This window comes from Mus musculus, chromosome Y (genome assembly GCF_000001635.26).
Source record: "Mus musculus strain C57BL/6J chromosome Y, GRCm38.p6 C57BL/6J".
NCBI classification, from domain to species: domain Eukaryota; kingdom Metazoa; phylum Chordata; class Mammalia; order Rodentia; family Muridae; genus Mus; species Mus musculus.
In genome coordinates, this window is record NC_000087.7 from 19,533,744 (window position 1) to 19,559,059 (window position 25,316).

Here is a 25,316-nt window from a genome sequence, read left to right on the forward strand (position 1 = left end):
TTTGAGCTTCTTATTTCCCAAATGTGTGAGCCTGTGCAGATTGGCTACATATTGTTGCCCTTTTCTGGTGGGCAGATAATATCAACCATCTTGGGTCTTAGCTACTTTCTGAGGAGTGTACCCACATATGTCAGGTATTTTGCCAATTAGTTCCTGATCTTCTGAGTTTAATCAAAGCCTGTGTCTATGAGTTTATAATGGTCTTTAAGTTCTTTATTGTTCTCTTTGAGCCACCTGTTTTTCAGCCAGGTAAGCCATCTGATTTCCTTTCCCTCTGGCATCAAGGCCTTTCTGGTGACCAGGACAATGTATGGTGTCTAGTTTTGTTGTTGTTGTTGTTGTTGTTGTTGTTTTATTTTGTTTTGTTTGTTTTGTTTTTGTTTTTTTTTTGTTGTTTTATTTTGTTTTATTTCGTTTTTTGTTTTGTTCTTGTTTTGTTTTGTTTTGTTATGTTTTGTTTGTTTTTTTTTTTTGTTTTTGTTTTTTTAATTTACTTTCAAGTTTTGGCTTCTAATAAGCTCAAATTTTTTTTTTATTATTAATATCTTTCCCAGCAGAAGTGAGTAGCTCCCATTGCCTATAGATTGTACCACATATGTGAGTGGTGGTGAAAACTTACCTGCTGTCTGTGTAGATATTGTTGTTTTTTCTCTTTGGCCAGCTACAAAGCTTGTGTGAGTGCAATTAGCTCTGCTCTCTGGGTTATTGTCCGTTCAGGCAAGGTGCTGGTGCAGATGGTTTGTTTTCCATTGCCCAGTGCTGCCTCTGCCTTTTGCTTACCTTTAACCAAAAACCTGCTATCATCCGTGCACCAGTTGGGGCAGTCTGGCCATGGCTGATCAGTGAGGTCTTTCTTAGTTCTGGTTTCTTCTGCCAGGATGCACATACACTGGTGCTCTTGAAGGGATTTGTAAGCTTCTGACAGCAAGGTGGCAGTATTCAGGATAGCAGGGTGTACAAACTGCACTCTCTCAGTCAGTAAGAGGTTCTGATAATGGGTCATGTGAGATTTAGGCATCCAGCGATCAGGCGGTGGTCTAATGCTGATTTCTAAGGCACGGGTCTACCACTATCATTCATTGACCTAGAATCAGTTTATCAGCATCTTTGAGAAATAGGGCCAAAGCATCGATAGCTTTTAAGCAAAATGGCCATCCACTGGACACTGGGTCTAGTTTTTTTTTTTTTTTTTTTTTTTTTTTTTTTTTTTTTTTTTTTTTGTTTAGTTTTTGTTTTTTGTTTTTTGTTTTTTGTTTTTTTGTTTTTTTTTTGTTTTTTTGTTTGTTTGTTTTGTTTTTTGTTTTTTTACCAGTATTCCACAGGTTGTTTTTATGGCCCCAGAGCTTAGATCAGAACCCCACTTTCTTTTCCTGCTCATTCCTCTATATAGAGTGACAGGCTTAGTCAGGTCTTGCAGGGCTAGGGCTGGTGCACTAAGAAAGGACTTTTTAATCTCTTTAAAGGCCTACTGGTGTATGGGGGTCCATGAGAAATTCCCAGTCTCTTTAGTAAAGGGGTAGAGTGTGGATGACAGAGTGGCAAAGCTTGGAATCTAGAATATACAAAACCCAGGCATTCCCACAAATTCTCTCACCTGCTTTAAGTATGATGGGATTGGGATTTGAGTTACAGTCTTTTTCCAAGCTTCTGTCAGCCACCATTTCCTTTCCCTGAGACTATAACCCAAATAGATTACTTCTGTCTGGCAATTCTGGGCTTTCTTAGCAGATGCCTTGTATCCCAACTCCCTCAATTCTGCCAGTAATTTTTCAGTTCCCAGTCTGCACCATTTTTCGGTGGTGGCAGCAAGAAGCAGGTCTTAAACATAATGAAGAAGAAAAACTTCGGGGATTTCTGACCTGAACAGTGCCAAGTCCGAGTGGAAGGCTTCATCAAAGAGAATAGGAGAGTTCTTGAATTTTTGAGGTAAATGTGTCATAGTTAGTTTGTCCAGCCTATCCCTAAAATGGGTCTCTCCACTTGAAAGCAAAGATTACCTGACTCATGAGATGTAGTTTTAGGCAGAAGAATGTGTCCTTCAGGTGCAGGACTATATAACAAAGTTTGTCAGGGTGGAGAGAACTAAGTAGATTGTAGGAGTTAGGGACAGTAGGATGAATATTTCATACTCTTTCGTTTACTTTTACTAAGTCTTGAACTGGCAGATAAACATTAGTGCCTGGCTTTTTAACTGGTAGTAATGGAGTATTCCAGGCATATTGGCAAGGGACCAAAGCACCTAGTTTTATGAGCCTTTGAATGTGAGGTCTGATGCCCTCTTGGGCCTCTCTGCTCACGGGGTATTGTTGTACCCCAATAGAAGTCATACCAGTTTTCAGCTTCACAATGATGGGGGGGGCACAATGTTTGCCTCTCCCATACCTTCCATCTCTGCCCAGGCGTGAAGTTAATCTCTCTAACCAGGTCCATTCTAGACCCTTTCTCGATGTGACTTGATGCTCATATAATCTATATACTTCTTCTAATTTTGAAACTAAAATTATAGAGAGAGGGGCTTATCAAGAGACTGAAGTTCCTTCCAAAGAGAAGCTTATTTGGGCTTTTAATGTGATAGTAAGTCTCTACCCAACAATGGGGTTGGCATTCAAGAATGTTGAGGAAGGAATGAGTTACTTGGCTTCTTCTAAAATTAACTTTCTTATCAGTTGTCCAAGAGTATGGATTCTGATCAGTAGCCACAATTACTACGTTTTTTGTTTTGTTTTGTTTTGTTCTTTTGTTTGTTTGTTTGTTTTTGTTTTGTTTTGTTGTTGTTGTTGTTGTTGTCCTGTTGTTGTTCTTCAATTTATCCAGTGCCTCTTTCAGGACTGAAATTTCTGCTCTAGTATCAATAATGAATTCTGTGGGTGTCCCCTCCACAGTTAGGATTGCCCTAGGCTTGGGGAGTGGTCTGAGCCCTGACTCTCCTAGTCATCATCTTTTAGGGGAGAAACCTTGAGCTGTCTTGTATTTGTTTCTTTTTTGGGGCAGTCTATTGCACAGTGTTCCTTTTCTTTATGGTATGCACATCGGTCCTTATCTAGAGGTCATGGAGGTCCTCTGGAGTTCTGAGGTCTTCTCAGCCCTGTGTTACCCAGTTAGTCTTTCTGCCTACTTTGTCTACCTTTTCTATAAACTTCTTTATCACCTGTGAATACAGCCACAAACCTAGTTACATTTTTTCAAGGCTTCTATCTCGTCTATTTTCTCTTTCCTCAGCCATTCTCTTTTTTCATTGTCTTTTTTCTTCTTCAGTCTCAATCTCTTTTTAATTTATTTTATTAGGTATTTTCCTCATTTACATTTCCAACACTATCCCAAAAGTCCCCCATACCCTCCCCCTCCCCCACTACCCTACCCACTCACTACCACTTTTTGACCCTGGCGTTCCCCTGTACTGGGGCATAATTAGTGTGCATGCACAATCGGGCTCTCTTTCCAGTGATGGCCTACTAGGCAATCTTTTGATACATATGCAGCTACAGTCAAGAGCTTTGGGGTACTGGTTAGTTCATAATGTTGGTACACCAATAGCATTGCATCTCCCTTTAGCTGCTTGGATATTTTCTCTATCTCCTCCATTGGGGGCCCTGTGATCCATCCAATAGCTTACTGTGAGCATCGACTTCTTTGTTTGCTAGGCCCTGGCATAATGTCACAAGAGACAGCTATATCAGGGTCCATTCAGCAAAACCTTGCAAGTGTATGGAGTGGTGTCAGTGTTTGGAGACTAATTAGGGGATGGATCCGTGCATATATCAATCTCTAGATGGTCCATATTTTTGTCTAAACTCCAAACTTTGTCTCTGTAACTCCTTCCATGGGTGTTTTGTTTCCAATCCTAAGAAGGGGCAAAGTGTCTACACTTTGGTCTTAGTTCTTCTTGAGTTTCATGTGTTTGGCAAATTGTATCTTATATCTTGGAGGTATTCTAGGTTTCAGGGTTAATATCCACTTATTAATGAGTACATATCATTAGCATTCTTTTGTGATTGAGTTACCTCACTCAGGATGATGCTCTCCAGGTCCATCCATTTGCCTATAAATTTCATAAACTCATTCTTTTTAATAGCTGTACTATTAGTAGTAGTACTCCATTGTGTAAATGTACCACAATTTTGTAACCATTTTCTGTTGACAGGCATCTGGATTCTTTCCAGGTTCTGGCTATTATAAATAAGGATGCTATGAACATAGTGGAGCATGTGTCTTACTAGTTGGAACAGCTTCGGCATATATGCCCAGGAGAGGTATTGTGAGATCCTATGGTAGTACAATGTCCAATTTTCTGAAGAACCGCCAGACTTATTTCCAGAGTTGATTTAAAACTTGCAATTCCACCAACAATGGAGGAGTTTTCTGCTTTCTCCACATCCTTGCCAGCATCTGCTGTTATCTGAATATTTGATCTTAGCCATTCTGACTGGTGTGAGATGGAATCTCAGGGTTGTTTTGATTTACATTTCACTGCTGATTAAGGATGGTGAACATTGTTTCAGGTGCTTCTTAGCCATTCAGTATTCCTCAGGTGAGAATTCTTTCTTTAGCTCTGAGCCCCATTTTTAATGTGGTTATTTGATTTTCTGGAGTCCACCTTCTTGAGTTCTTTATATATATTTGATATTAGTCCCCTATCTGATTTAGGATAGTGAAAGATCCTTTCACAATCTGTTTGTGGCCTTTTTGTCTTATTGAAGGTGTCTTTTGCCTTACAAAAGATGTGCAGCTTTATGAGGTCCCATTTGTCAATTCTAAATCTTACAACACAAGCCATTTGTCTTCTATTCAGGAATTTTTCCCCTGTTTCCATATCTTTGAGGCATTTCCGCACTTTCTCCTCTACAAGTTTCAGTGTCTCTGATTTTATGTGGAGCTCCTTGATCCACTTACATTTGACCTCAGTACAAGGAAATAGGAATAGATTGATTCACATTCTTCTACATGATAACCACCAATTGTGCCAGCACCATTTGTTGAAAATGCAGTCTTTTTTTCCACTGGATGCTTTTAGCTCCCTTGTAGATGAACAATTGACAACAGGTGTGTTGGTTCACTTCTGGGTCTTCAGTTCTATTTCATTGGTCTACTTGTCTGTCACTATATCAGTACCATGCATTTTTTATCTCAATTGCTCTGTAGTACAGCTTTGGTGAGGCATGGTGATTGCACCAGAGGTTCTTTTATCCATGAGAATACTTTTTCTATCCTAAGTTTTATTTATTCCCAAAGTATTTGCAGATTGCCCTTTCTAATTCATTGAAGAATTGAGTTGGAATTTTAATGGGGATTTTATTGAATCTGTAGATTTCTTTTGGCAAAATGGCCATTTTTACAATGTTGATACTGCCAATCCATGATAATGGACGATCTATCCATCCTCTGAGATCTTCTTTAAGTTCTTTCTTCAGAGACTTGAAATTCTTACCATACAGACCTTTCACTTCCTTTGTTAGAATCACGCCTAATTATTTTATATTATTTGTGACTATTGAGACGGGAGATGTTTCTCTAATTTCATTCTTAGCCTGTTTATTCTTTGTGAAGAGAAAGGCCATTGACATGTTTGGTTAATTTTATACCCAGCTAAATCACCAACGTTGTTTTTCAAGTTTAGGTTTTCTCTGGTGGAATTTTTAGGTTCACTTATATATGCTATCATATCATCTGCAAAAAGTGATATTTTGAATTCTTCTTTTCCAATTTGTATCCCCTTAGTCTCCTTTCATTGTCAAATTGCTCAGTCTAGGACTTAAAGAACAATGTTGAATAGGTAGGGAGAAAGTGGGCAGCCTTGTCTAGTCACTGATTTTAGTGAGATTGCTTCCAGCTTCATACCATTTCATTTGATGTTGGGTACTGGTTTACTGTAAATTGCATTTATCCTTTTTATGTATGGGCCTTGAATTCCTGATCCTTCCAAGACTTTTATCATGAATGGGTTTTGGATATACTTAAATGATTTCTTTGCATATAATGAGATGATCATGTGGTTTTGTAATTGAGGTTGTTTATATAATGGATTATGTTGATGGATTGCCATATATTAAACAATCCCTGTATCCCTTGTATAAAACCTACTTGGTAAGGATGAATGAAATTGTTAATGTGTTCTTGGATATGATTGGGGATAATTTTACTGAGTATTTTTGTTTCAATATTCATAAGGGCCATTGTTCTGAAGTTCTTTATCTTTGTTGGATCTTTCTGTGGTATAGGTATCAGTGGAATTGTGGCTTCATAAAATGAGTTGGGTAGAGAACCTTCTACTGATATTTTTTGGAATTGTTTGTGCAGAACTGGAATTAGATATCCTTTGAAGGTCTGATAGAACTCTGCATTAAACCCATGTGTTCCTGGGCTTTTTTTTTTTTTTTTTTTATTTTGGTTGGGAGACTATTAATGCCTGCTTCTGCTTCTATTTTTTTTAGGTTACATGAGACTGATTAGATCATTAACTTGATCCTGTTTTAACTTTGGTACCTGTTATCTCTCTAGAAATTTGTTCATTTTGTCCAGGTTATCCTGTTCTATTGAGTATAGCCTGTTGTAGAAAGATCTGATGGTGTTTTGACTTTCTTCAGGTTCTGTTTTTATGTCTGCCTTTTCAATTCTGATTTTGTTAATTTGGATGCTGTCTCTGTGCCTTAAGGGATTATAGCTAAGGGTTTATCTATCTTGTTGATTTTCTAAAAGAACCAGCTTCTCTTTGGCTGATTCTTTAAGTAGTTCTTCTTGTTTCCACTTGGTTAATTTCAACCCTGAGTTTGATTATTTCCTTCCATCTACTCCTCTTGATTGAATTTGCTTCCTTTATTCTGGAGATTTTTCATGTGTTTTCAAGATGCTTGTATGTGCTCTCTCTGGTTTCTTTTTTGAGGCACTCAAATCTATGAGTTTCCCTCTTAGTAATGATTTCATTGAGTCTCATAAGTTAGGGAATGTTGTGGCTTTATTTTCATTAAACTCTAAAATGTCTTTAATTTCCTTCTTTATTCCTTCCTTGACCAAGTTATCACTGAAAAGACTGTTGTTCATTTTCAACGTAAATGTTGGCTTTCCATTATTTATGTTGTTATGGAAGATCAATCATCCTTAGTCCTTGGTGGTCTGATAGGATTCTTTGGACAATTGCAATATTTTTTATCAGTTGAGGCCTGTTTTCTGACCAATTATATGGTCAATTTTGTAAAAGGTACCATGATGTGCTGAGAAAAAGTTATATCCTTTTGTTTCAGGATAAAACGTTCCGTAGATATCTTTTAAGTCTATTTGTTTAATAACTTCTGTTAGTTTCACTGTGTCCCTGTTTGTCCTTCTTTGTCTTTTTTGATAACTTTAGGTTGGAATTCAATTTTAATCAATAGTTGAATGGTTACTCCAGCTGATTTCTTTTTTTTTCTTTCCATTTTTTATTAGGTATTTAGCTCATTTACATTTCCAATGCTATACCAAAAGTCCCCCATACCCACCCACCCCCACTTCCCTACCCGCCAACTCCCCCTTTTTGGACCTGGCGTTCCCCTGTTCTGGGGCATATAAAGTTTGCGTGTCCAATGGGCCTCTCTTTCCAGTGATGGCCGACTAGGCCATCTTTTGATACATATGCAGCTAGAGTCAAGAGCTCCGGGGTACTGGTTAGTTCATAATGTTGATCCACCTAAAGGGTTGCAGATCCCTTTAGCTCCTTGGGTACTTTCTCTAGCTCCTCCATTGGGAGCCCTGTGATCCATCCATTAGCTGACTGTGAGCATCCACTTCTGTGTTTGCTAGGCCCTGGCATAGTCTCACAAGAGACAGCTACATCTGGGTCCTTTCGATAAAATCTTGCTAGTGTATGCAATGGTGTCAGCGTTTGGATGCTGATTATGGGGTGGATCCCTGGATATGGCAGTCTCTACATGGTCCATCCTTTCGTCTCAGCTCCAAACTTTGTCTCTGTAACTCCTTCCAAGGGTGTTTTGTTCCCAATTCTAAGGAGGGGCATAGTGTCCACACTTCAGTCTTCATTTTTCTTTAGTTTCATGTGTTTAGGAAATTGTATCTTATATCTTGGGTATCCTAGGTTTTGGGCTAATATCCACTTATCAGTGAGTACATATCTTGTGAGTTCCTTTGTGAATGTGTTACCTCACTCAGGATGATGCCCTCCAGGTCCATCCATTTGGCTAGTAATTTCATAAATTCATTCTTTTTAATAGCTGAGTAGTACTCCATTGTGTAGATGTACCACATTTTCTGTATCCATTCCTCTGTTGAGGGGCATCTGGGTCTTTCCAGCTTCTGGCTATTATAAATAAGGCTGCTATGAACATAGTGGACCATGTGTCCTTCTTACCAGTTGGGGCATCTTCTGGATATATGCCCAGGAGAGTTATTGTTGGATCCTCCGGTAGTACTATGTCCAATTTTCTGAGGAACCTCCAGACGGATTTCCAGAGTGGTTGTACAAGCCTGCAATCCCACCAACAATGGAGGAGTGTTCCTCTTTCTCCACATCCTCGCCAGCATCTGCTGTCACCTGAATTTTTGATCTTAGCCATTCTGACTGGTGTGAGGTGGAATCTCAGGGTTGTTTTGATTTGCATTTCCCTGATGATTAAGGATGTTGAACATTTTTTCAGGTGCTTCTCTGCCATTCGGTATTCCTCAGGTGAGAATTATTTGTTCAGTTCTGAGCCCCATTTTTAATGGGGTTATTTGATTTTCTGAAGTCCACCTTCTTGAGTTCTTTATATATGTTGGATATTAGTCCCCTATCTGATTTAGGATAGGTAAAGGTCCTTTCCCAATCTGTTGGTGGTCTTTTTGTCTTATTGAAGGTGTCTTTTGCCTTGCATAATCTTTGCAGTTTCATGAGGTCCCATTTGTCAATCCTAGATCTTAAAGCACAAGCCATTGCTGTTCTATTCAGGAATTTTTCCCCTGTGCCCATATCTTCAAGGCTTTCCCCCACTTTCTCCTCTATAAGTTTCAGTGTCTCTGGTTTTATGTGAAGTTCCTTGATCCACTTAGATTTGACCATAGTACAAGGAGATAAGTATGGATCGATTCACATTCTTCTACATGATAACAACCAGTTGTGCCAGCACCAATTGTTGAAAATGCTGTCTTTCTTCCACTGGATGGGTTTAGCTCCCTTGTCGAAGATCAAGTGACCATAGGTGTGTGGGTTCATTTTTGGTCTTCAATTCTATTCCATTTGTCTACTTGTCTGTCTCTATACCAGTACCATGCATTTTTATCACAATTTCTTTTTAGCAAAACTTTAGGTCAGGCATGGTGATTCCACCAGAGGTTCTTTTATCCTTGAGAAGAGTTTTTGCTATCCTAGGTTTTTTATTATTCCAGATGAATTTGCAAATTGCTCCTTCTAATTCGTTGAAGAATTGAGTTGGAATTTTGATGGGGATTGCATTGAATATGTAGATTGCTTTTGGCAAGATAGCCATTTTTACAATGTCGATCCTGCCAATCCATGAGCATGGGAGATCTTTCCATCTTCTGAGATCTTCTTTAATTTCTTTCTTCAGGGACTTGAAGTTTTTATCATACAGATCTTTCACTTCCTTAGTTAGAGTCACGCCGAGATATTTTATATTATTTGTGACTCTTGAGAAGGGTGTTGTTTCCCTAATTTCTTTCTCAGCCTGTTTATTCTTTGTGTAGAGAAAATCCATTGACTTGTTTGAGTTAATTTTATATCCAGCTACTTCAACGAAGCTGTTTATCAGGTTTAGGAGTTCTATGGTGGAATTTTTAGGGTCACTTATATATACTATCATATCATCTGCAAAAAGTGATATTTTGACTTCCTCCTTTCCAATTTGTATCCCCTTGATCTCCTTTTGTTGTCGAATTGCTCTGGCTAATACTTCAAGTACTATGTTGAAAAGGTAGGGAGAAAGTGGGCAGCCTTGTCTAGTCCCTGATTTTAGTGGGATTGCTTCCGGCTTCTCTCCATTTACTTTGATGTTGGCTACTGGTTTGCTGTAGATTGCTTTTATCATGTTTAGGTATGGGCCTTGAATTCCTGATCTTTCCAGAACTTTTATCATGAATGGGTGTTGGATCTTGTCAAATGCTTTTTTTTTTTTCTAACGAGATGATCATGTGGTTTTTGTCTTTGTGTTTGTTTATATAGTGGATTACATTGATGGATTTTCGTATATTAAACCATCCCTGCATCCCTGGAATAAAACCTTGTTGGTCAGAATGGATGATTGCTTTAATGTGTTCTTGGATTTGGTTATCGAGAATTTTATTGAGGATTTTTGCATCGATATTCATAAGAGAAATTGGTCTGAAGTTCTCTATCTTTGTTGGATCTTTCTGTGGTTTAGGTATCAGAGTAATAGTGGCTTCATAAAATGAGTTGGGTAGAGTACCTTCTACTTCTATCTTGTGAAATAGTTTGTGCAGAACTGGAATTAGATCTTCTTTGAAGGTCTGATAGAACTCTGCGCTAAACCCGTCTGGTCCTGGGCTTTTTTTGGCTGGGAGACTATTTATAACTGCTTCTATTTCTTTAGGGGATATGGGACTGTTTAGAAGGTCAACTTGATCCTGATTCCACTTTGGTACCTGGTATCTGTCCAGAAATTTGTCCATTTCGTCCAGGTTTTCCAGTTTTGTTGAGTATAGCCTTTTGTAGAAGGATCTGATGGTGTTTTGGATTTTTTCAGGATATGTTGTTATGTCTCCCTTTTCAGTTCTGATTTTGTTAATTAGGATTTTGTCTCTGTGCTCTCTGGTGAGTCTAGCTAAGGGTTTATCTATCTTGTTGATTTTCTCAAAGAACCAACTCCTCATTTGGTTAATTCTTTGAATAGTTCTTCTTGTTTCCACTTGGTTGATTTCACCCCTGAGTTTGATTATTTCCTGCCGTCTACTCCTCTTGGGTGAATTTGCTTCCTTTTTTTCTAGAGCTTTTAGATGTGTTGTCAAGCTGCTAGTATGTGCTCTCTCCTGTTTCTTCTTGGAGGCACTCAGAGCTATGAGTTTCCCTCATAGAAATGCTTTCATTGTGTCCCAAAGGTTTGGGTACGTTGGGGCTTCATTTTCATTAAACTCTAAAAAGTCTTTAATTTCTTTCTTTATTCCTTCCTTGACCAAGGTATCATTGAGAAGAGTGTTGTTCAGTTTCCATGTGAGTGTTGGCTTTCTGTTATTTTTTTTGTTATTTAAGATCAGCCTTAGCGCATGGTGATCTGATAGTATACATGGGACAATTTCAATATTTTTGAATCTGTTGAGACCTGTTTTGTGACTTATTATGTGGTCAATTTTGGAGAAGGTACCATGAGGTGCTGAGAAGAAGGTATATCTTTTTGTTTTAGGATAAAATGTTCTGTAGATATCTGTCAGATCCATTTGTTTCATCACTTCTGTTAGTTTCAGTGTGTCCCTGTTTAGTTTCTGTTTCCATGATCTGTCCATTGGTGAAAGTGGTGTGTTGAAGTCTCCCACTATTATTGTGTGAGGTGCAATGTGTGCTTTGAGCTTTACTAAAGCTTCTTTAATGAATGTGGCTGCCCTTGTATTTGGAGCATAGATATTCAGAATTGGTAGTTCCTCTTGGAGGATTTTACCTTTGATGAGAATGAAGTGCCCCTCCTTGTCTTTTTTGATGACTTTGGGTTGGAAGTCAATCTTATCAGATATTAGGATGGCTACTCCAGCTTGTTTCTTCATACCATTTGCTTGGAAAATTGTTTTCCAGCCTTTTAATCTGAGGTAGTGTCTATCTTTTTCTCTGAGATGTGTCTCCTGTAAACAGCAAAATGTTGGGTCTTGTTTGTGTAGCCAGTTTGTTAGTCTATGTGTTTTTATTGGGGAGTTGAGACCATTGATGTTAAGAGATATTAGGGAAAAGTAATTGTTGCTTCCTGTTATTTTTGTTGTTAAAGTTGGCATTCTGTTCTTGTGGCTCTCTTCTTTTAGGTTTGTTGAGGGATTACCTTCTTGTTTTTTTAGGGCATTGTTCCCATTCTTGTATTGGTTTTTTTCTGTTATTAACCTTTGAAGGGCTAAATTCGTGGAGAGATAATGTGTGAATTTGGTTTTGTCGTGGAATACTTTGGTTTCTCCATCTATGGTAATTGAGAGTTTGGCTGGGAATAGTAGCCTGTGCTGGAATTTGTGTTCTCTTAGTGTCTGAATAACATCTGTCCAGGCTCTTCTGGCTTTCATAGTCTCTGGTGAAAAATCTGGTGTAATTCTGATAGGCTTGCCTTTGTATGTTACTTGACCTTTTTCCCTTACTGCTTTTAGTAGTCTATCTTTATTTAGTGCATTTGTTTTTCTGATTATTATGTGTCGGGAGGAATTTCTTTTCTGGTCCAGTCTATTTGGAGTTCTGTAGGCTGATTTCTTTATACCATTTGCTTGGAAAATTATTTTCCAGCCTTTCAATCTGAGATAGTGTCTGTCTTTTTCCCTGAGATGGGTTTCCTGTAAGCAGCAGACTATTGGTCCTGTATTTTTTTAGCCACTCTGTCAGTCTATGTCTTTTTATTGGAAAACTGAATCCATTGATATTAATAGATATTAAGGAAAAGTAACTGTTGCTTCCTATTTTTTTTGTTGTTAGAGTTTGCATTATGTTCTTGTGGCTGTCTTCTTTTTGGTTTGTTGAGGGATTACTTTCTTGCTTTTTCTAGGGTGTGGTTTCTGTCCTAGTATTGTTATATTTTTCTGTTATTATTCTTTGAAGTGCTGGATTCATGGAAAGTTAATGTGTGAATTTGTTTTTTATCATGAAATACTTTGGTTTCTCCATCTATGGTAATTGAGAGTTTGGCTGGGTATAGTAGCCTGGGCTGGAATTTGTGTTCTCTTAGTGTCTGTATAACATCTGTCCAGGCTCTTCTGGCTTTCATAGTCTCTGGTGAAAAATCTGGTGTAATTCTGATAGGCTTGCCTTTGTATGTTACTTGACCTTTTTCCCTTACTGCTTTTAGTAGTCTATCTTTATTTAGTGCATTTGTTTTTCTGATTATTATGTGTTGGGAGGAATTTCTTTTCTTGTCCAGTCTATTTGGAGTTCTGTAGGCTGATTTCTTTATACCATTTGCTTGGAAAATTATTTTCCAGCCTTTCAATCTGAGATAGTGTCTGTCTTTTTCCCTGAGATGGGTTTCCTGTAAGCAGCAGACTATTGGTCCTGTATTTTTTAAGCCACTCTGTCAGTCTATGTCTTTTTATTGGAAAACTGAATCCATTGATATTAATAGATATTAAGGAAAAGTAACTGTTGCTTCCTATTATTTTTGTTGTTAGAGTTTGCATTATGTTCTTGTGGCTGTCTTCTTTTTGGTTTGTTGAAGGATTACTTTCTTGCTTTTTCTAGGGTGTGGTTTCTGTTCTTGTATTGTTATATTTTTCTGTTATTATTCTTTGAAGTGCTGGATTCATGGAAAGTTAATGTGTGAATTTGTTTTTTATCATGAAATACTTTGGTTTCTCCATCTATGGTAATTGAGAGTTTGGCTGGGTATAGTAGCCTGGGCTAGAATTTGTGTTCTCTTAGTGTCTGTATAACATCTGTCCATGCTCTTCTGGCTTTCATAGTCTCTGGTGAAAAATCTGGTGTAATTCTGATAGGCCTGCCTTTATATGTTACCTGACCTTTTCCCTTACTACTTTTAACAGTATATCTCTATTTAGTGCATTTCTTCTTCTGATTATTATGTGTCAGGAGGAATTTCTTTTCTGGTCCAGTCTATATGGAATTCTGTAGGCTTCTTTTATGTTCATGGGCATGTCTTTCTTTAGGTTTGACAAGTTTTCTTCTATAATTTTTTGAAGATATTTGCTGGCCCTTTAATTTGAAAATCTTCATTCTCATCTATTCCTAGTACCCGTAGGTTTGGACTTCACATTGTGTCCTGGATTTCCTGGATGTTTGAGATAGGGTCTTTTGCACTTTGTATTTTATTTGATTGTTGTTCCAATGTTCTCTATGGAATCTTCTGCACCTGACATTCTCTCTTCCATCTCCTGTATTCTGGTGCTGATGCTCGCATCTATGGTTCAAGATTTCTTGTGTAGGGATTCTATCTCCAGCGTTGCCTCACTTTGGGGTTTCTTTATTGTGTCTACTTCACTTTTTAGGTCTTGGATGGTTTTATTCAATTCCATCACCTGTTTGGTCGTGTTTTCTTTCAAATTTTTAAGGGATTTTTTGTGCTTCCTCTTAAGTTCTTCTACCTATTTTGCAGTGTTCTCCTGTATTTCTTTAAGTGAGTTATTAAAGTCCTTCTTGATGTCCTCTACCATCAAACTGAGATATGCTTTTAAATGTGGGACTACCTTTTCAGGTGTTTTGGCATTTCCTGGACTGGGTGAGGTGAGAGTGCTGTAATTCTGATGATGGTGAGTGGTCTTTGTTTCTGTTAGTAAGATTCTTATGTTTGCCTTTCATCATCTGGTTATCTCTGGAGTTAGTTGTTATAATTGTCTCTGGTTATATCTTGTTCCTCAGGTGATTATGTTAGCCTCTATCAGCAGACCTGGGAGACTAGTTTTCTCTTGAGTTTCAGTGTTCAGAGTACTCTCTGCAGGCAAGATCTTCTCTTGCAGAGAAGGGACCCAGATATCTGGTGTTCAAACTTTCCTTCTGGCAAATGTTGTTATCCACTCACTAGAGGTTCTAAGATCCCTTGGAAAGTCCTGTCGGGACCTTTGGGGTGTCCACAGACTCTGCCCCCAAGGTGCCCAGTGCTGTCATGGACTGGAAGGGACGTGTGACCCTGGTCAGCCAGGTTTCTCTGCTTCCCTAATTAATGCAGTCTCAGGTCCTGTATGATAGGGTTGGAGCAGAAGTTGTTTTCCACTCACCAAAGGTCTTAAGATCTTGTGGATGTTTCTGTGAGGACCTTGGGGCTGTCCTCAGACTCTGCCCAAAATGTTGCCCAGGTGCTGGCACAAACCAGAGGGACTTGTGACCATTGTCAGACCAGTTTTTCTGCTTCCCTAATTAATGCAGTCTCAGATCCTGTGAGATTGGATTGGAGCAGAGGTTGTGTTCCATTCACCAGAGGTCTTATGATCCTATTGAGGGTATTGTGGGGACCTTAGGGGTGCCTGCAGAATCTGTGCCCAATGTGCCCTGGTGCTGGCTTGTCAGTCTCTCTCTTACGGTACACTTTCTCTGCATCCTTAAATAGATGTTGTAAAGATAGTGTTTTCAGACTCTCTAGATGCTGTAACCTTTTCCTAATGTCAGAAGAAGACTGCCCTATAGAAGCCATGACACCTGTCACCTGCTGGCACGCTGAAGTAGGGTCAAAGGTAGTGTAACACTTCTATACCTTTAAGAGGTACTCTAAAAACACTGCTTGGGACTCTTTTTCTCTTGTAGGATCTCTCTTACCTTGGCCAAATTGGTGGGGCACCTGCCAGCTCCTTTCATTCCTATTATCAGAGCCCAGCAGAAAATTGTCAATTGCTCCATATGGTCAGTCCTGTCAGGACATGTCAGAGGGAAGCCTGCATCTATTTCATTCAGAAGTTTTATTGGTAGTCATTTGGCCCCCAGCATGCTCTTTCTTTTCTCTGAGAATCATCTCCTTCTCCCCTGTGGTGAAAGAACCTGTAAAAGCTGCTGACAGTCATCTCAAGTAGGCTGAAGAGTGAATATGAGAGATTTTATTAGATTAGCAAGGCTAGAGGGGTCTTCAATGAAGGGGTGTGTGATTTGCCTTCCAGTTATAGAGATCAGAGGAGTAAAAAGGCCATTACTGAAGGGGCTGCAGTTGTCTGGGGTCTGCTGGAGGAGGGTCATAAGTACATAAAGGCAGTGCAATGGTTGAGTCTGGTCACTCTGGCCTTGAGCTCGCTGGCCTTGGATTTAGCAACTGGTCCCTCCCCAAATATCAAGTGGTTCCCTGTTGAGAGTTCTTGGAGGGGACCATTTGGGAATATGGGGGTGGGGTGCTATGCCATTTTGGAGGTTCTTCTACCTCTGGATAGATCTTGGGAGAAACCGAGGGCTGCAGTTCAACATGTACCAGTTTTAACCCAGTTTCCCTCTGGGAGGCAGAGGGCCAGGACTGGGGAGCCTGTATTATTCTTTTGAACCCAAGGCTTTAAACAGGATGGGAGAGGGGGGATCCTGTGCTAATTTTTTCTAAATGAGAATGTAGGGCACTCAATCTGGCTGAGACCTTGATCCCCTTTGTAAAACAACTTTAAGAGCTGAAAACAGAACCAAACCAAGAGTGCCCTCTATTGGCCAACTAACATCAAAGCTGGCCATTCCGTAGGGCAGAAAGTTATCTAAAATCTATTTCAGACATCCACAGAGAGAATGTGAGTCTTAGTTTTAATTTCAGTCCAGTGCTCATGGGTCAGTTCAAGGGGCATGCTAATAGTTGGTCCCATCATCAGAGTTACATACAGGGGAAAAAACCAATATATACACATAAAAAGATTACAATAACCAAGACCAGGCCCCAATAAGATGGCTGAGAGAGCACACACTCACTTGGTACCCAGTAACAGAAACAGAGAGCCGAGTGAGCACACTCTCACTTGGCACCCTGATAGGAGATCTCCAGTTATCCCTGGAACTCCCTCAGAATTCCTGGGATGTCCCACAGGGTGGCATCCGGTTTCTCCTGACATGTCTTTCAGTTACACTCTTCCATCTGGTAAAGGGAGTTCGTTGCTCTCACGAGCATGTACAACTGCAAACCGAGAATGGTGAATCAAACAGAGCTGACACACAAAGATAGAGACAAAGATAGAGGAAAGTTATACAAAAAGATAGAGACAAAGATACAGACAAAGATAGAATACTACCTCCAAGCAGGGTCTCTAAGAATTGGGGTAGGCCACAAATCCTGGTGGAGAAGCCCCCAAATGTAAGACCTCAGAAGCTAGGCCTCCTCTAAAGTCCCGGGCTGAGCTGGCCAGCACCCCTGTGACCCAAGAGAAAACCACAACTGATGCAAAATGCAAGAGTTTTTACTACTAGCTAGCTGAGGACAAAGTCCCTCTGCCTAGCAGGGCAGGGGAGTTTGACACCAAGCTGTGACAGTAAGGGGCTTTTAACAGCTAGCTGAGGAATTGGGAGGAGTTGGAGGCGAGTTGGGAGGAGTTGAGAAATGTTGGCAGGAGAGTTCTTCTCTTCCTGGTGTTCTTGGTAAAATTTACAAGGCAGGAGTGGGGAGTGAGTTCTTTCTGGATTTTTATCTCCTTGTCCTTGGCACAGGAAGTCAGGCATCACTGATTGTAAAGTATAGAAACAAAAAGCTTTTTTTTTCTGGCTATAGAGAACAAAGAGCTTCTTCCTAGCTGTATTTTCAGAGATCAGGGAAAACAAGCTTGGGGAACATCTAGGGGCTTTACCTTCCTGGGAGATATACTTTAAGTTGGAGTCTCACAGTAGGACATTTTTTCTACCACACACAAAACTTTACACACAAAAAATTATTTTAATTATTTTTAATAAATATATAATATTTGGTTTGAACCAAATGTCATATCCATATAAAATACATGGTAGATTTCCAAAAAAAACTTGTAATATTTACTTTAAACAATTCATACATTTACACCCCACAGCACTTCTTCATAACTGTACTACCCTTGCTGAGATCCTTCTTCTTCCCAAATGGTCCCTCTCTTATTTTTATAATGGTTCTCCTTTTTTGTGTGTGTGTGTATATATGTGAACATCTCATGCAGGGGGTTGTATTGTACTAGTTGCTATGTTTTTGTGATCACAAAGTTTAAAGAACCACATACTGGTCTTGAACTACACATATAAGAGCATCTGACCCTGAATTGCTCTTTTTCCTGAATCTACTTCTCCAGTCAAGGGATCACAAACACCACTTTTGAAGTACTCTATTGAAATGGGAAAAAATTGAAAATATTACACCGTATCCTCATCTGTTTCTACCTGAGGTGATATATTTTCATCTTTGTCAAATGCTGGGCTCTGTACTATATGGACAACAGAAAATGGAAACATAATATGCTATATTAGTAAAAGGGAATAAAGTAAGAATGATTTGAATTTCTCAGGAAATACTGCCCATGTGAAATTTTGAAACAGCTTTTAGAAATGACATAATTACATACATGAAATCCGGTATAGGTATAGATGAGAAGTAAGGTTTCCAAATTATAGGGCCATTGAATATCTTTACCAATATTATAGAAAAAAAAAAAAAACTTCCGTAACTTAAAGAAAGATATGCTCATGAATTTACAAGAAGCCTACAGAACGCCAAATGATTTGGACCAGAAAAAAAAAAATCCTGCCATCATATAATAGTCAAAACACCAAATGCACAAAACATAGAAAGAATATTAAAAGCAGTAAGGGAAAATGGTCAAATGGTCAAGTAATATATAAAGCAAGAGCTATCAGGATAAAACAAAACTTCTCCCTTGAGACTATGAAAGCCAGAAAATCTAGGGCAGATGTCATACAGAATGTAAGAGAGCAGAAATGCCAGCCAAGACTACTATATGAAGCAAAACTCTTTTAACATAGCTTGAGAAAACAAGATATACTGTGACAAAACCATATTTACACAATATCAAACAATGCATCCAGCACTTCAAACGATAATAAAGGGACAATTTCAATATAAAGAGGGAAATTACACTCGAGAAAAAGCAAAAAATTAAACTTGAAGGAAACCTAAAAAAGATAGCTACATGAACAAAATTCCAACTCTAATAACAAAAATAACAAGAATCAACAAGTACTTTTCCTTAGTATCTCTTAATATCAGTGGACTCAGTTCACCAGTAAAAAGGCATAGAATAACAAGATGGATGTGTAAGCAATATTCAGCACACCAGAAACAAACACCAAGGACAAAGTAAGAAATTACCTCAGACTAAAAGTCTGGAAAAGAACTTTCCAAGCAAATGATCCCAATAAATAAGCTGTAGCAGTCATTCTAATATCAAATAAAATTGACTTTCAACCTAAAGTTATTAAAAAAGGCAAGGAGGGAAACTTCATATTCATTAAAGTTAATATTTACCAAAATGGACTCCCAAATCCTAACATTTATACTCCAAATGCAATGACATCCACATTGATAAAAGAAATTTTAGTAAGCTCAAAACACACATTGTACCACACACAATAATATTGGAAGACTTCAACACCCCTCCCTCATTAATGGAAAGATCCTGGAAAATAAAACTAAAAAGATACACGGTGAAACTCACAGAATTTATGAAACAAATACATTTAGTTCATATATATAGAACATTTTATCCTAAAACAAACGAATGTCCCTTCTTCTCATCACCTAACGATGCCTTCTCCAAAATTGACCATACACTCAGCCACAAAACATGCCTCAACAGATATAAAATTATTGAAATAATGTCATGCTTCCTATCATATCACCACAGACTAAGGCTGATCTTCAACAATAATATGAATAATTGAAAACCTGCATACACGTGGAATGTGTATAAAAATCTAGTCAGTGACAAAAGAGACAAGGAAGAAATAGTGTACTAAATTAAAGACTTTTGAAAGTTTAATGAAAATGTTTACAACATACTGCAAGTTATGGGACACAATGAAAATAGCCCTAAGAGGGACTCTCATGGCTCCCTCTGAATGGCTCTAAAAAGAAACTGGAGCGAGGATATAGGAGTAGGTTGACAACCCACCTTAACACTATAAAACAAAAGGAAGCAAATTCACCCAAAAAGAGTTTATGTCAGGAAATAATCAAATTCAGTGGTAAATCAACCGAGTGGAAACAAAGGAACAAAACAAAAATAATCAAACAAAATCAAAATTGAGAATGTACTTTGAGAAAATCAACAAGATAGATAAACCATTAGACAGACTAAATACAGAACACAACAGTATCCAATTTAGGAAAACAAGAAATCAAAAGGGAGAAATAACAACAGAAATTTAGTAAATTTGAAATATCATCAGATCCTACTATACAAGGGTGTACTCAACAAAACTGAAAAATCTGAATAAAATGGTCACTTATCTAGACAGATATCAGGTACCAAATTCAAATCAGGATCAGATAAACCCTGTAATTACTTCTACCACTGTGAGGAGCCGTCCTCAAGGTCGCCATTACAAGATGGCGCTGACAAAACCATTTTCACCATTGCTCATGGTGAGTGCGCTCGGGCGTCAGGATATCTTTCCATTACCTGAGCCCTGCCTCTCCCATGGAGTCATCAGGCTGATGGTGGGCATCCAATCCCGGTGGTGCACGTCCCCAACTGTACTTCTAACCATACTTCGCAGCCTATATAAGGGAGGGGTTTTCTGCTTTCTTGGTCTCCTGCCTGAAGCTGTTCATCTATATCTCGAGATGTATTAAAGCTTTACTACAGAAAGATCTGAGTGTCCTGCATGTGTTCTTGCTGGCAAGATGGTAGCGTGGGTCATCTGGTGCCAGAAACCCAGGATCAACATCGCTGGCATTGAGGAGAACCCCTGGAGAAGGGGTGGATTGAGAACTGCAGGGAAAAGGTAAGTTCGGAGAGGTATGTCTGATCATGAACCTATTAACCCTTTTGATTTCGGTCTTAATCTAGATGCAACCTAGGAAGGGGCAGTAGAAGCTCTAGTTTTGGTTGCCCTGGCCCTCATTCTGTTTCTTATTCCTTCCATCGAGGCTGGTGCTGAAATTTGAGGTCCATCGCGGCTGGTGCTGAAAAATGAGGTGTTGTCATTCCGACATAGATAAGTGGCAGCACTGGGGTATCTTCTCAGCCTTCCATAAATAAGGGAGCAGAGTGCTGTGTTTACTTTCACTTTGCTTAAGGAGCACTATAAATCAGGTGTAGATCAGCCACAGGCACTCACTCTATCATGGGCTCCTCACAGTCAGTGATCACCGCATTACAGGTAGTGCTAAAGCAAAGCGACCTGCAGGTTGCCTCCCATATGCTGCAGAGCTTTGTTAAGGAGGTGGATCGCATTTCTCCCTGGTATGCCTGTTTGGGTCTCTAACTGTAGCCTTATGGAAAAAGCTAGGAAGGGACCTTGACCATAAGCAAGAAGAGGGAGACTTACGCCTGGGCACCAAGGCAATTTGGAAGCTGATGAAAATTTGTCTAGAGGATGAAACCTACCAACCAGCTAATGTGGAGGGACAGGGAATACTAGAAGAGGTTCAGGACAGTATGTCAGAAACCTAACAGAATGAGAGAATGGGAGCTCGAAAAAAGAAAGACATGTCTAAGAAAAAGGGCCCTCCCCAGGATTCAGAAGGAAGGGGAGAGAGAAAAGAGGGCAGTAAAACTGATCCCTCTACTAAGAAAAAGCCTCACATGGAATTCAACATTGCCTTGAATCTTGGAGTGCTTGGGGACAACACAAATTTCTTAGAACAGATAATGGACTGGCCTACACCTCTCAATAATTTCAACAGTTCTGTCTCCAGATGAATGTAACTTATTTAACTGGTTTGCCATACAGGGACAAGGCATTGTGGAACATGCCCACCACACTCTTATAACCTACCTTATCAAACAGAAAAGGTGAGTCGATGAGGCCCTGCCCTTAACACTGAGAGTGACCATCTCCATGGTACACTTTACTCTTAATTTTTTGAATATTGATGAACAAGGCCACACTGTGGCTGATCATCACTGTCCAGAACCAAACAGATCTAGAGAAATGATCAATTGTAAAGATGCCTTAACCAGAAAATGAAGAGGCCCGGATCCTATTTTAATAAGATCCTGGGGAGTTATTGGTGTCTTTCCACAGGAAGATGACAATCCTCTTTGGGTTCCAGAATGTCTCATCTAAAGGATCTCCCCTTCAGAAGATGGCGACAAAAGAGGGAACACTGAAGCAACGATGGATACTGACCCTTCTACTGGAGATCCTGGTTCCTAGTATATCGGGGGAATTGTGTTGGGGTATTATGTCCACCTTTCCCCTGCCCATGCCTGTCATGCACAGTGCACAAGTGGTTCCACATTTCTTTACTACTGATAGGGAGCTGGGACTTGCCTTTTTATCATTAGATGGGCAAATTCAGACTCTGATGGAAAACAGAACGTTTCCCTCAAAAGTTGCATATGTAGCAGAGGATGGACTAGTAAGTCATCAATGGGAGGAGAGACACTTGTTCTTGTAAATTTCCTATGACCAAGTTTTGGGAATGCCTGGGACAGGAATTGGGAGTAGGTGTGTTGGAGAGCAGGGAGAGGGGAGAGGATTGGGATTTTTGGAGGGGAAAATAGAAAACGGAATAACATTTGAAATGTAAAAAATAAATAAATAAATAAATAAATAAATAAATAAATAATAAAAAAAGAATGAAATAAATTATTTGTAGTATTCTTGAAATAAATTCAAGTTTTGCAAACATATTATTATAACAATGTTCAGGTATTTTCTGGTAGCAAAATAATAACAATTTTTTTTTAATCAACATATTGTGACTACAGTTCCAAGAGTAGTTACATGTATTGCTAAAACTCGGGTATAGTAATATATATAAAATTTCAAATGAAGTATATAAAAACTCTTAGAAAAGACTTCTTCCATTTCAGGTGACTAGGTAAAAGTCTAGTGAACTGCAGGACACGCAATTAATACCCAACCCTGAATATGCAATAACCTTCAAAAATTGACTCCTCCGAAATATTTATGTCATATTTTTCATCATCAAAGTCCAAAAGTAATAAGTAATCTTCCTTTGGAATCACCATCATTTTCTTAAGAACCATTCTTCTCTTAAAAACTATAATGTCTTCTTAGTTAAAAAAAAAACGGAAAAAAAGAAAAAAAATCTTAGTAATCTGAATCCAAAGGTATCATTTAAATAGTTAAAAATATCAAAAATGAAATAATTACATACATTTCCATTTCCAGTTCCTCTATGTATCCCATTTATCATGTCCCTCTCCCTCACAACATTGTTTTAAAATCTTCTTTAGCTTACTTCTTTAAAAAACTCCTTTAGAACCAGAGTTAACAATATGTCAGATCTCAGTTTAAATAAGGGGAAAAAGGCCAGCCTTGAATATGTGAGACTTCTTAACTACCCAAAGACAATGAGCAAAATGTATTTGCATTTAACTTCTGAGTCATCTGAATCTTGTTCCTATTTCCCACAGATTCTTTTTAAACAAAACATTAGCAATTTTGTTTATCAGTGTGTCTCAGTCTTTAAATGAACTCACACTACTATCAAGTCAGATAATGAATATGGTAACTGCATATTCATTTGAGAAGACCCAAAGCTCCCTCTACAATAAACACCCACCAGCACCAGCACCCACATAGAAAGACCTCATATTGGAGAAAGCAGGGATTTGGGGAAGCCTAGGTTTTCAAATATCTGGAGATTGTAAGTCCACGGCCAGCCAAAACCAAGACAGACTGAGCTACAAACGAAGAACCCATCCTACAGAAGGAAAACTGAGAGTAAAGGCTGATCTCCATGGTGCAAGTCTTTAATAGAAATACTTGGGGAATTAGAGGGGAGGATCTGTGATCAGAATCCATCTTAGATGACTTATGAATCTTCTGCATTGTCTGCTCTCATTCTTTTCATTTATTCTTCCTATGCCACTCCCCTTTCTGCAGTATCCATACAGTCTCTACCAAAGGAATACACACTAGAGAAGACAGTGAGGGTAGAGGAATCATCAGTGTGTTTCTAATAGATTTTGGACTACACACAGGACAAGTGCCAATTTTGACCCTAAGACCTCTTACAGCACATAGGACAATCGCCAAGACTCCTCACCAATGGCACCCTGATCCCCTGACCCCCAGTCCTGCAGCCTCTGATCCTCCCCCTAGGCCCCAAGCTTGTGTCTTCCAAGGGTTTACAATCCTATAAGCCCCTGGCCTTTTCAATCCTGTGCAATGAATATGATCCTCCTCCTTCATTTAACCCTCAGAAGACATAGGAAATGCTGATCGGGAGGCTTTTCCTCACATAGTGGCCTCCTGGGACTGAGATTTTCCACCAGTCACACATCCTTTAATAGTCCAATTATCCTGATCAAAGCTGGTTATCAGTTCCAGGTCATTCAGAAATGAACTTCTTCACAACCGCACCCTTCCTTGCTTGATTGCTCAATGAAAAAAACAAAAAAACAAAAAAAACCCAAAAACACACACACAAAAAAAACAAAAACAAAAACAAAAACAAAAACAGCAAAAAAAAACATAACAAAAAACAAAACAAATAAAAAACAAAACAAAACAAAACAAAAAGAAAAATAAAAACAAAACAAAACAAAACAAAACGAAACAAACAAACAAACAAACAAACAACACGTTATCAGGAGAGACCCAGATGGAGTACCCTGAGGACCCTTTGTGATGCCAGATGGAGAAAACAGGTCTCATCCAGGGATTTCACTGTTTGCCTGAATATGCCCTGTGTATGCTGTCATGGAGTACCAGGCACCATTGATTGGAAGGGAGTTCACAGAAGGTGGAAATAAGCTACCATCTTTAAGACAAATGATTTCCATTTTCTAGGTTGATATGCATTTGCAGACTTGAAAAACATGAACAAATGTGTAACATGAAAGCAGTGAAAATGGCACTACTAATTTCAACTGTAATATTTTTTATAATTATTTATTTATGTGTATAAAAATTAAAATGTGTGCACTTTTTCTGTATGTACATATCCACAACAAAAGAGTCCATGCTGTCCTAATAGATCAGAAGAGAACATCCAGATTACCTACAATCCCTGATAAACTCCCACCTCGACCTACCTAGTACTGAGCTTGATTACAAGAGCGTGCTAGGATGTGCAGGCCCTTTCTCCCTCACTTATGTGCTAGGCTGCCCAGCCCCTTTTTCTCCCTTATGTGCTAGAGTGCTCATACCCTCTCTCTCATTTATGCCTCTATGGCCTACAGAGGCTGAAAGAGAGCAGTGATTCTCTAAAACTGTGGCTGTGCATAAATTGTAAGCCACTATGAGGGTGCATTGGGCCCGGTCCTCTTCATAGAACAGGTGCTTTTTGTTTGTTTGTTTGTTTGTTTTATTATTTTTTGAGAGAGGGTTTCTCTGTGTAGACCTGGCTGTCCTGGAACTCACTCCTTATACCAAGCTGGTCTCGGACTCACAAATTCTTGGCCTCTGCCACAAAAGTGATGGGATTAAAGGCATAAGCCACCACTGCCCAAACAACAGTTGCTCTTATCACCTAATTTTTCCATTTTTTAAATAATCTAGTGTGTACTTCATGTATCTTTAGGGCATTTCTCCCATTTACTTTCAAGGTGGAGGGTGTTTCCACTGGAACAGGGATCCAAAGTGGGATCCGTGCCACCATGGCATGGGTGTTCTTTGTTACATCCCA